The sequence below is a fragment of the Bombus flavifrons genome, chromosome 5 (assembly GCF_040668555.2).
Source record: "Bombus flavifrons isolate JBK064 chromosome 5, iyBomFlav1_principal, whole genome shotgun sequence".
NCBI classification, from domain to species: Eukaryota; Metazoa; Arthropoda; class Insecta; order Hymenoptera; family Apidae; genus Bombus; species Bombus flavifrons.
The window spans coordinates 3,561,977-3,573,992 of NC_138446.1; the positions used below are offsets into that span (position 1 = coordinate 3,561,977).

General features: G+C 37.3%; 1 protein-coding gene and 1 long non-coding RNA gene across 2 annotated transcripts in view; one reads left to right on the plus strand and one right to left on the minus strand.

Annotated features, from left to right (window-relative positions):
• Positions 1-12,016, plus strand: part of Glut4EF (Glucose transporter 4 enhancer factor) — a 94,341-nt gene that overhangs the window by 8,854 nt on the left and 73,471 nt on the right. The gene's annotated exons all lie outside the window — the stretch shown is intronic.
• On the minus strand, positions 1,688-3,495 carry LOC138180460 (uncharacterized). Its single transcript, XR_011173313.1, has 2 exons — positions 3,254-3,495; positions 1,688-2,791 (listed from the first exon to the last, which is right to left on the minus strand). It is a non-coding gene; the product is annotated as an uncharacterized LOC138180460 (long non-coding RNA).

Here is a 12,016-nt window from a genome sequence, read left to right on the forward strand (position 1 = left end):
CTTATTGCATATGGGGACTTAGATGATTTAACGAGACAGCTGAATAAGTCACTCCTACGATCGAGATAAGGCGTGTTCAATTATTTACACGGTGGAGATAAAATAGGCAATTATTAGTTGGATGATCTGACCACTGATTGAATAATCAATACAAACATACTGATTACACCCTTCTGTTGTAAAATAAGGCGCTCGCGTGTGGGTATCTATAGAGGTTTCGAAACACGTGGGACGATGCGATCTACCATCGGATATCGTTTTCCCTCAATTGGGAAAGATTTCTTGAGTAAACTATTCTATCGATTTCCAAGTGAGAACCAATTGTAACAGATAAAGACCACCTATTTTTTCGAATTCTCGATCCTCTCAACCACATAGTCACTTACGGTTCGCTATGATTCTGCGTATTAATGTGCGCGCACGCCAGATGAAAAGTCAGGTGGCGATGGCGGGCCGGTCGGCCACCGGTTTTGGTGGAGGGAGACTAAAAATGAAAACAAACTTTCGCTACGTAGAACAAGAAGCTTGGAACGTGTTCGCGTTCACGCGGTGCTGGTTAAGGCGCGTGTAAAGAGACGGAACAAGGAGGTAGCAGTGGAGTCGTAGGAGGGCAGAACGCACAGCGGAACGGGGGGATAGGTTTAAAAGGGGGCCAGGAGAGGGGCGAAAGGCGGCCACATACTCTCCGTGTAACAGAAGAGACGAGCGTGTGCCAGCGTACATTTTACGCAACGTCGCCTGTGATATAACGAGCGCGCGCACGCCGTGTATAAAGAGAAGCCCGGCCGGCGAGCAGAGAGCGATATAGTAGTCGCGTTTCTTCACACCGTACTACGCGCACATGCGTCGAAAAGGTGTGCGCCAGAGAGCAGGATCAGTGTGGCGCGTCGTGCGCCGCCATTGGGCAGCGTTTACCCGGTTTTGCTGGACCCGGTTGAACACAATGACCTAAATGATATCGCGAACCGGGTCGCAGCCTAGATACCGCCGCGGGCCGGCCTTTTCCCGCCCGCCTCGACACAGTCGACAAACGTAGTAGTATCTCTCGCTTGTGCTACGACCGGCAGCCCCAGATTTTCACTTTCGCGCGGGTGAACGTTGACACTCTCGCCTTTCGATAACGCGCCACGAACTGGATCGAGTACTCTCTTATGCATATATGTACGTGGGCATGCGAATAGGTTTTGTACATGCATATATACGTGGATGTCTGTGAGTTTAGGTTTGTGTAGTCGTTTCGATGAACAGCGACATATATAACGGCATAGTCGATGAATGAGTAAGCTCTGGTTGAACGATAAACTTTCTTTGTTTGATATTTTTTATCCGAGGTGAAGAGGGATAGAGCCAGGCTTTAGGTAGTTGAGTGGATAGTAATTATAAATCGGTTTTGTTACATTTTTAATAGCGCTTATCTGATGCGATTGCAAAAATTAACTTAAGATTTGTGTTTGTTTACTCTGATTTTCTTCAACCATAAGATATTAGTTGCATTACTAGCATACTTTAATAACATACTTTCATTTTAAGATTAAGCGAAACTATACAACTTAAAAAACTAGGATTAAATACACGAAGCAAAACCAGAATTTGGATTAAGCATATATATATAATGCCATGTTATATTGGAAGTTACTTTTCCATATATCAATATATTTTTAATATTTTGGTTTAGAAGCAAACACAATTTCAATTTTAGAGGTTTAACTATTTACATCTCTTTAAAGCACCTGTTAAGCATCTATTATACGAAGAAAATAGTTTCCACGTATTGAAGTTCGTAATTCACCGTGAACTCTTCATCTGACGATTAATTTAATACGATTCTACTATGGTTAGAAGAGACAATTTAGCTCGGGATTTCCGAATTGCCGTCGTCGCAATAGCTACGATGACTCGAAGGTAAACCCAGGCGGTCATTACTCTGTTCGCAGTCATTATAAATCGTGTCTTGCCGCGATTCTACGGGTAAGCGAGCAAAACACTTTTCTTCGTTTGCTTTTCCACGTGAACGCCGTTACACCACGACTGCACGGATTACCGTTATCGCCGTTGCGTGACCTGCTTTTTGGTACATGCCTTCCTTCAACGGGGAACACTAAAAGAGAAGAAAGACGGAAATACCGAAGCCATCACAAACTATAATCATCGAAATGCAGGTGTTACATTGAGTATTTTACTCCGAATTTGTAGAAATGTTGTGCAGTTTTGTTTGGTCTTGAAGTCTTTACAGATTCAGAGTATACTGAAAATTGTTTGCAATTTACGGAAATAGATATTGTTTATTCATAATGTATACGTTGTGTAACTTATACATATATTCATATCGCAACTATTCCGAAAACATTTAATTTCTCCTATTATCCCAAAATAAATAATACTTCAATAATGGAACTCTCATAGTGATCTAATTAGAAAGGAAAATATTTATTATAAAGTGTTCCACTTTAAAAAAAGATTAATTTCTCCAATTAGGCCAAAAAGAAAGTTCGTTCCCCGAAACCGTCCGTGTCTCTTGTCTCAGCTTTCGTATCCGAGACCGTGAAGCAGAAAGAACGTTTTCTTCTCGAGCATGTCATTGGATATGGTTCTCTGTTCAGTTTCGCGAATTTACACGATGATCGTGATACAGTTGATAAATTTAAGGTCGGTATCGCAGTGCAGTCCTTTGTTTCCAAGCTCGTAAAATCCGAACAAAAGCTGTGGCGTCAATTTCCACGGGCGGCCGTGACGTTATGCGTGCACAATGACGCATGAAGAGTAGGAAGAACCGTCGACAAGAGCGTTAAGGCTGTGGACCAAGTGAGAAATTACTGATCTGGCGTCACCCATGATTGTCAGCGTTTTAACGTCACGATTTATTTGAGATAGATCGCGTGTTCAAATGGAGCTCGCGAATGGATTCAAATTTTTATCTCTGATAGAATTCTGACAACTGTCGAATGATTCGTGAACTCGAATAGTGAGAATTTTTATTGTTGCGTTGAGAAGACCATAAATAAGCCCTATTCCAATCTTCAGTTGATACTCTAATCGTAAATTTAGCACAATATATAAACCACATTCATAATTCACATTCTCCAGTCCTTATAATTGCTTCCTTAGTCAAATGGTTCAGTGTCGAATTTTACCCTTTGACTTAACGTTTCAAATTTACAAAACTAATTTCAAAAACCTATTGAAAATCGTATACAAAATGTAGAGAATTCAAGCATGAAAAATTTGCTACCTCGGATAAAAAACTAAGATTCACAGTTTTCAGCTGTACTTTATCCAAGACAGTTGATCAAAACCCATTAGCATTAAACTGGTCGTAGTTGTACTCTTAGCCAACTGACTCATTGTTCGATCTCGTTTACGGTGATCTACGTCTTTTTACTGAAGCTGAACTTCACTTAGGGACAACGAAACCGCGTGGCTCGTTGTCCGACCGAGAAAAAGCCGGTTTTCGCATACACGCTGCAACATTATCTGCCAGCTGCTAATCTCTGGCGTTCGTTCCTTATTCAGTGTCGTAAGTAAGCAAGTGTCGTGAATAGCGTTACGAGGATTGTAGAGGGGATGGCTGTTGACGGTGTTGAGCAGTGACGTCACCGGTAGCATAGCTCGACACAGTGACACCGATCGCCGGTTCTACCGGGAGGAACAATCAGGCCGGCAGCAGCTGTGTACGATTCCTGCTGCCTGTAGTCGCTCACGACTGTTCTTACTCGTGCTGAACGTGGCCTGGCCACGTTATCGTTCCCGACACCCAGGAAAAATGTTTTCTGCTGATAACCGAGCCTCTGTACGGTAGCTCTCTTTGTTTCAATGGCCACTCAATGTTTGCGGTCCTTCTTAGGAAACTTGTTCGCAGTAACTCTATCGCATCGGTCTCTTTTATACATATTTTTTCATTTTTTATTGTAAATGAACTGATTTTTCCTGGAACCGTTTCCTGCTTCCCTCAATAGAGATTTCGCTTTTGGCAGTGCTGTTGAGGAAGTTCCTGGAATACTTTTGTTGGATCTTTGGACTCTATTTGTTTGTAATTTTTCTTATCGATGTTGTTTTCTTCGTTTAATCCCAATGGCAATTTGATGCTTGAGTACCCATTTCTGCTACATAATAATTTCTTATATGAATTTATAATAATTTCTTAGCTGAAAATATCTATCACAAAATTGTTAAGTAAAAAATTATAGTACAATGCAGGCAATAACTTTATTTATACAACGAAGAGATTAAGGGTTTTTTTTCGTGTTATAAAAGAAGTTTCGCTATTTATCGTTAAAAAGCCTCGTGTAACTAGTGTGTAGTTCAATGCCTACTTTCCTCTATATATATATAAAGTCGTCGAATAAAATTTAATTGAAATAGCCATTCCACAGACTGGGATTTTTTTACGAACTTCTTTATGACTACAGATTACAACTAGTACGGTTCGATTATCTAAATTACAATTATTTAACGCTTGGACGGTTTATTTAATCGAAATTGACTTTTAATTTATTTAAAACGGAAGGAGATAAAAATTTGATAATGAAAAAGTTCGCAGCCACTAGAATAATCTTTTATCTGCATAAAATTCTCATCTGCGAAACGTTTTTTGCCTTAAAGTATAATACATATATTTTTGGAATAAAATTAACTTCTTCGCTTCTACTTGTTTAGTTGATACAATAGTATTGTTCGTAATAAGAAACTTCTAATTATTTCGTGGCGATCTCGATGCTTCCTGAACTACCATTTGTGTGTTGTGAAAAATTGATACATATATGCTTTATCTTAGCAAGATAATTCCCGTTACGAAAATTCGTCGACGGTTGTTCGTCTTCGTTGTGACGACATAGCTCAGGGAAACGAACGAAAAACTGTGAATCGAATCGCGGAACGATTTCCAGCATCTTTATCGTCCTTCGCATTTTATCACCAACAAGCTCGTAATTAATATGAAACGTATCATAAGAAATTGATATATTTCAATATGGTATTTTCCTCGTTCACGCTTCTCGTCGATAATCTAGATATGATTTCATAGATCATTGTCTTCGTTCCTTCCAATCAAATCTACCAAGGCCGTCTTTTGTATAAATCTTATCTAAAGCTACGAGTAATCAGCTCGAATGCGCCGTCGCTGTTCCTTTCTTTCTTTACTTTATTCTTTTTATTTTGTTTTTTCGTAACAACCTTATCAACCGGTCAACTGATATTTGTGAGTTTTTTTTATGACAAAATTTTTCTTCATTCACCTTTTCTTCTTAACAGAACGAAAGGGACGTTTGCTATTTTCTCTGACTCTATCGTGGCGTTCTCGAGGAATGCATTCGCTAGAAAGGAGGTATCGTCCTTTGTTGCGATAAAATTTGCCCTTTGCTCTCATCGTTCTGCCCTTTTTCTTGGGAACCTCTTTTTGCTCGGATATCCGCCTCAAATGGATATGTATATACCTGTTCTTGGCGATGTTATACTTGTTTGTCACAAATGAAATATTCGTTTGAATGTTTCGGATAGTTTAGAAAATAGAATTGAATATCGATTTATGATCCTTCGTTCCGTGTGTTTTTGCTTGAAATTTTTTAATATCCTGTTTGCCAATATTCCGATGAATTTATATTCGCACGAAATACGAATCGTCCTCTTATCTTATAATTTGATATTTTGTAATCTTATAATCTTATAATCAGTCATTCTGTCTGGCCAAAGCTGCGCATGATATCAATCTAGATTTCTACCTAAAAACCAATACACTTTTACAGCGAAATTTGTTTAACTTAATATATATTTATTTTAATCTAAAAGAAAAAATACGTATTTCGTGTGTCATGACCTAGTACAAAGAGGTATATATTTCTGTTCTACCTTAATCATATTTTGAAACGATACCAGTCTCGATATCTTGTTCTCCTTTGTATGTATCGCAATGCGTCAATTGGTAGAACGAGCGTGTTATCAATTAATTCGATAGAAATTTTGTTGGTCGTATAAACAGGAACGTCGTTTGACAAGTTTTCACCAATCTATCGTCGATAAAGAATCGTATCGATGAATCGACATTACGTATGGAAATGAAGGTGACGTTGTTGATTGCCACACTGACGCACGCTTTTTCCAGATTGATTGTCAGTATAATAATATTATCTCGTCTTCTCGTCAAGCACGTTTAAAGCAATAACAATAACGAGACTCGTACGTATCTCGATTTCTAAATTAGTTCAAAAGTTGAGGCGGGAGTGTTTTCGAAATTTCCGATTACCGAGCTGGAAACTTCCGTTACCTGGCTTGCGCTTTTAAACTGTGGCTGAGATGGCGCAGGCAAGGAAACGCTTTAGCAATGAACCTTTTAGATAAACTCTGTGTTCAGCTTGAATCGACTAAGTTTCAGCAAAACAATGAAATATTTACGTACGATCATTTTTTCAATTGTTAGTCGAAATCAGATATCTGGTAACCAATTAGGTTTCTGGATATGAAACGATGCATTACGGATTTATTTAATAATCGAGTCATATAATAAACATATTAATAATAAAGTAATAGTATAAATTTATTATCCCAGTCTGGTTTTTCAATGTAATTTTATTATTCCGGGAATAATTGTTTTTAGTAAAATATAAAGTTTCCAATTAGATATTGAGAATTTAATAATTTATCGTACCTACGACCAAAAGAGGAACCGCGTAACTTTCCACGGTTTTGTTTGTGCCTCAAGTTTGTCTTTACGTGTAAAAGGTTTTCGTCTATCTATTTATAGCCTGAGAAATGTTTCACGCTTAAAGCAAATTTGTTTCCGCAGACGTGTTGTCATTATTATTTAAGAACCGTTTCACCAGTACGCTTAGTATAATATTAACACTCTTTGCACTTTTACGTTAGCATGACTTCATAACGTGCTCAATTATTTTCAACATTAATAAGAACGTAAAAATTTCTATTTTCTGCAATCAAAGAACAGAAATTATCGTTTTAACGTTAATGTAAACTAGTTAATTAACATGTATCTCTTTCCAAGAACACATCGTTTATCTGTTAGTGAAGCTTCTTACCTTCAATTTTATCATTATACGTGTAGCAGGAATGTCAAAGTATAGTCACGTTTGCTTTGCATAGAACGTATCAACTAGTGATTTACTCGTATCAGCTCACTATAGTTAATTAAAAAGTGCCTCTGATTGAAAAAAAGTAGGTAAAAATTTAATGTTTATCTATTAACTCGTATCAGCTCACTATAGTTAATTAAAAAGTGCCTCTGATTGAAAAAAATTAGGTAAAAATTTAATATGTTTATCTATTAAACTTGTAATTTGTACTTGTAATTTCAAATTCCTTATGCTGTAGATAGGCTTAATTCTTTGGCAGTGTAATAAAATAACAAAGAATTCAGAATGAAAAGAATTTAGCAAATCTCTCTTGCTTTTCAAATCCGTATTTTCTTATAGAAAATAAAAATAATTTAAGAAATTGGAGAAATTATCATTATTTTTATTGCTATCGTATATCCATTTCACCGTTCGTGTCTCCGACAGACAGGCTGTTCCCTTTTATGAATAAACCCATATTCTCGTATAACGTTTATGCTCGGTCGACAAAAGCTTCCTTCTCTATTTGAGGAGGAGCAGAGAGAGAGAGAAAGAGAGAGAGAAAGAGACAAAAAGATGGTAGTCGTAAAACGGTCGCGCGAGAAGCCTGTGACCGAGTCGCTGACTAAGATTTCGGCAAGACTAAATTTGACCGGGGGCATAGTCCTGAATTCCCGCGGTGTCAGAACACGAACGCTTACTTTGCAGCCAGTCAATGAGCAGACGCGTAAAGGTTGCCTAGCAGTTGAACTAATCGTAAAAGCAGAGTCTGGGGCACGGTCTACAGACGCAAGGGAGGCCATTTCCTTTTTATTAAGCCTTTTGAATCTTCAATGAAGCTTTATTTCGACTTACACGAATACGTTTAATCATGTATTACATTGTTCGGAAAATTCGGGAAATTCAATGTAAAAGTTAAGAAAGATTTAACTAGAGAACTGAATTTAGATCTTTTGCGAGTCTTTTCACTTGGTGTCACGAGAACAATTTTTGACAAATTCGTCTTTTTCCGTAATGAATTCCTTCGGATAGCTGTCGTATTTAATTCCTCGTTTATGCATCTCGAATAAGTTTTGTTAAAGGCCACGGTAAATAAAAATTCGTTGACTGAGACAGATAGAGACGCCAAAGTTGTAACGTGAAGTTAACATGGATTCGGTGTTCTGTGACAATGAATTTTCCATAGAATCAGTTTTCATGGAAGCATTTTCATGTGCACGCGTGGCATTGTGTTCGAGGGAGCACGCAGCAGCATGTTACTACAGCCGATATAATTATCTAACATTTCCTTGATCTCGGAACAAACAGGAATTATCTACGTGAACTTTGCATCATCGAGATGTGCGCTCATCTTCTCTGTTTCTTCGTCTTTCTTTTTCTATTCTCAACATGGCCGGGTAAATACGTAGTTTGTTACTCTTAATATATGTAATTGATTTGGAGCATCATTTTCTTACAAAAAAAAAAAAAAAAAAGAAAAAATAGAAAGACGAAGAATTGATCTTTGTCTTTAGGTCTTCTGCTAATAAAAAGAACTCTTTAAAAATCTCGCTAATGGGAACGCTATCGATTCTCATTTATGGTCGTTAACGTCGGGGCGATATTAATTTCCTTCAGTTCGAGATTCTGTATTCAGTTGCCGCGTAAAGAGCTGATGCAACCCACGCAGTTTTAAACAACGAGTCGAGTTTGTTCGGCTCTTCGCTTGGAGACTCGAATTATCGCGACGAGTGTCTCTTTTGTCCTATATTTATATTGTGTGGATTTTTGAGTCGACTTTGAACCCAAAGACATCGACGAAAACCGGACGAACTTTGTCTAGACTTATCCTGTTGACCATATCTTTAGATAGACCGAAGACAAATAGAGGAACGAACGTGTTTCAAATTGAAAGTAAGCTTGTAAGGAGAATTGAGTATGTTTACGCGAATGATTACAAATATTTCCTTCGTTTTATTTCGATTGCTTTAATTTTATAATTTGCCAATGTCTAATCTTCTACTTGAAATAAATAAAAGAGGAGTCCTTAAGCTTCAGAGCATCTACTCGTTTTCCAATGAGAGTGTAATTGCTCGTTAATTTCGATTCTGTTAAAGGATCACAACTAATCACTTATGTTGAGATTTAATCAACAGCACAGGCTATTTGTAATTTAATTCGTTGTCTGGTACGAGGCTATTATTACCAAAAACAATCCTCCGAGGACTATAATTCTATAATTCAATTTTAACGCAGTTCGATTAAGTATACATTGGTCCTATCGTGATTCTAAAATAGACATTGCAAATTAAAGTAAATTAGATGGAAAAGAAAATGAAATTAGATACCAAAGTGCAGACAATTCGATACGATTATTATTCTTTCGTAATCAGAGATTCTAGAATAGCTACAATAAGACCAATACCATCGACTAAAAAACTTTGAATAACGCGTGCTAGATCTCTATAAAATATCGTGACACATAGATAAAATATAAATCTCGTATAGCAGTCGTGCTAATATTACACATACATTTTCACTCGTAAATCCATCTACCACTTTTAAGTAGACCTTACGTACTACAGGTAACGTTTTGAGCATAAATCTAAAAGATTCTAAAATCATAAAACGATTTTCAAGTAACTACCTCAATTCCCTCTCGTCCAACGAATACCAGACTTTGTCCTTTCCCGTGTTCCTCGAGCCGGTCGTTTTTTCTAGATTCCTACATGCCCGGTTACCCAGCAGACGTTTTAGTCACATTCAGGTGCAGGCTGCACGTGGAACCGTGATTACGCGGTTGCGCCATTAGTAAGAACGGTCGATGACGAAGGATCGCGAATAAATCAGCCGGTTCGAAACAAAGGAATCACAGAATACGCGTGCCGTCACGAAAGATAGTGGCCAGATGAACGATGATTCCGTGCTCCCTTTAGATAAGCTGCGGATGATTCGAACGGCATCCAAGGTGCAGCTCGGTTTACTGGAACTGATTGCACTTGTTCGACGTCACTTGCGTAACGTTTCGAGACTGATGCGATGGACGTAGTACTACGGGTGTTTCGCAGGAAACTCGTAGCTCGCTGCACACGTTTTATGATGGAAGATGCAGGCGCTTAGACCGTGGCCGAGGTGCATTTATTTTTAAGGTTGAGCGAGCTAACGGTTTTGCAATCGGTGAACGTTGTACGCTGATGTTTCTGTTTTGTGGTCCGGTTGGACTTCAAATCGTTTCTTTCATTGCGCTTATCTATGGGGAATTTTTTAGTAATTTTCTGGTTCATTGGGTACACGGTAACTACTGTTTATAAATAGTCGGTGATTTCGATCGATTTGTAGCAATACCGTGTGAATTCTATTAAAACGCATAAATTAATGAAGAATTAAAGGCGTATATCAGCAATATGTTTTATTACTTATTTCACTATTTTATTTATCTATGAAAATTGCAGTATTTTTTAGAACATATAGCGAGAAACAATTTGTTGCTTGTTGTCATTGACGTACCTATTATAAATAGAACTTGAATGAATTATACGAAAAATTTCTTTATTCCTCACTGTTGCAATGATATTTCTTTATGCCGATGAGGAAATTGATCGACTTTTAATGAATGTTTATGGTACTTACAATCCTGGTATTTAATGAATATTAACACGTTCTTGTACGAGATATTATTCTTTCAAGTCGATTAAAGCAACGATTTCGTAATCGATGATAATGATACTGACTATATTTGCAACCATTATAGTAGATGTAATGCTAGTTTACACTATATTCTGGCAAATTATAAACGAATGATCATAACGTTGTATTCTTCTGATTTTAAAATTAGACGACAATTGAACGACACGTGATTTACTCTAGCCTCTTCACTAGTTATAATCTAGAGTTTGTGTTGCATTGTTGCATTATCTTCGAGAGATAAAGCTGAAGACAAAGGATGTTCGTTGTATAAATATCCTTGATTCAATAATTAATCTTCTTTCTTCATAGTTCAACAAGTGGTTTTCTTCTTTTTGCTATCAGTAGTAGATAAAAGTACATCAACTTTTTCCATGTTATATCACTTCTTTAATTTATCATTTATTTTAAATCAGAAAGAAAAACATATAAAGTGAGCGATAACCGTTGCAATTATTCTGGAATTGAAAGCGCCTAATTAAATCACGGGTGTAATTAAATTAGTTGATACTTTTGTCATACCGCATCGAAACTCGTTAGCATAAAATGACAATTGGAATGCGATGCGAAGTGGTTGTATGACACGAAAACAAAGCGTGAGTTATCCCAAGTGGGAAAAGGTGCTGTCATTGGTAGCAAGGTACGCGCATGTCGGATGAACTGAATCACCGACCCGTAATTTTTCGTGATGGTCATAGTAAAGGTCGTTGCCGACTTTCGCTTTTGATCCGTGGATCGATCGAATCGATGGAACTCCGTGGGTATAAAAATAATAAGGAATAAGAAAGGAAAAACGAAAGAAAGAAGATGGACAGATTCTTATAAATCGGACGTACGTATTTCAGTATCGACGATGCAAATTTCGTGCATTAGCACCGAAAATCATCTTATGATAGAATAAGTTACATCCACGTCACCATATGAAAACAGATACTGTGTACGCCGCGCGAAAATAACCGAGAAGCCTTCCTCGTATGACGTAACGCTTGTTTTTCTAATGCCTGCCGCATTCTAACTCATCATAATGATCAGGCGTCTTCTGTGATGCAAATCCTTATCGATGGATCTAAGGTTAAACTTATTCCTATCGTTTTTCGTCGGGGATTCCATCTTTTTGCCTCTCATATTGCTCTTTTGAAGTTTTTTCTAAAAATAGTAAACGGTATATTACCATAAATATTGCAACACCTATCTACCTATTATATTTGTTGAAAAACTTCAGAGTTCTATTGTATCTTTAATATTTTTACTGCAGCCTAATATTTGTAACTTTTTCTCATATTTTTATCCAATTT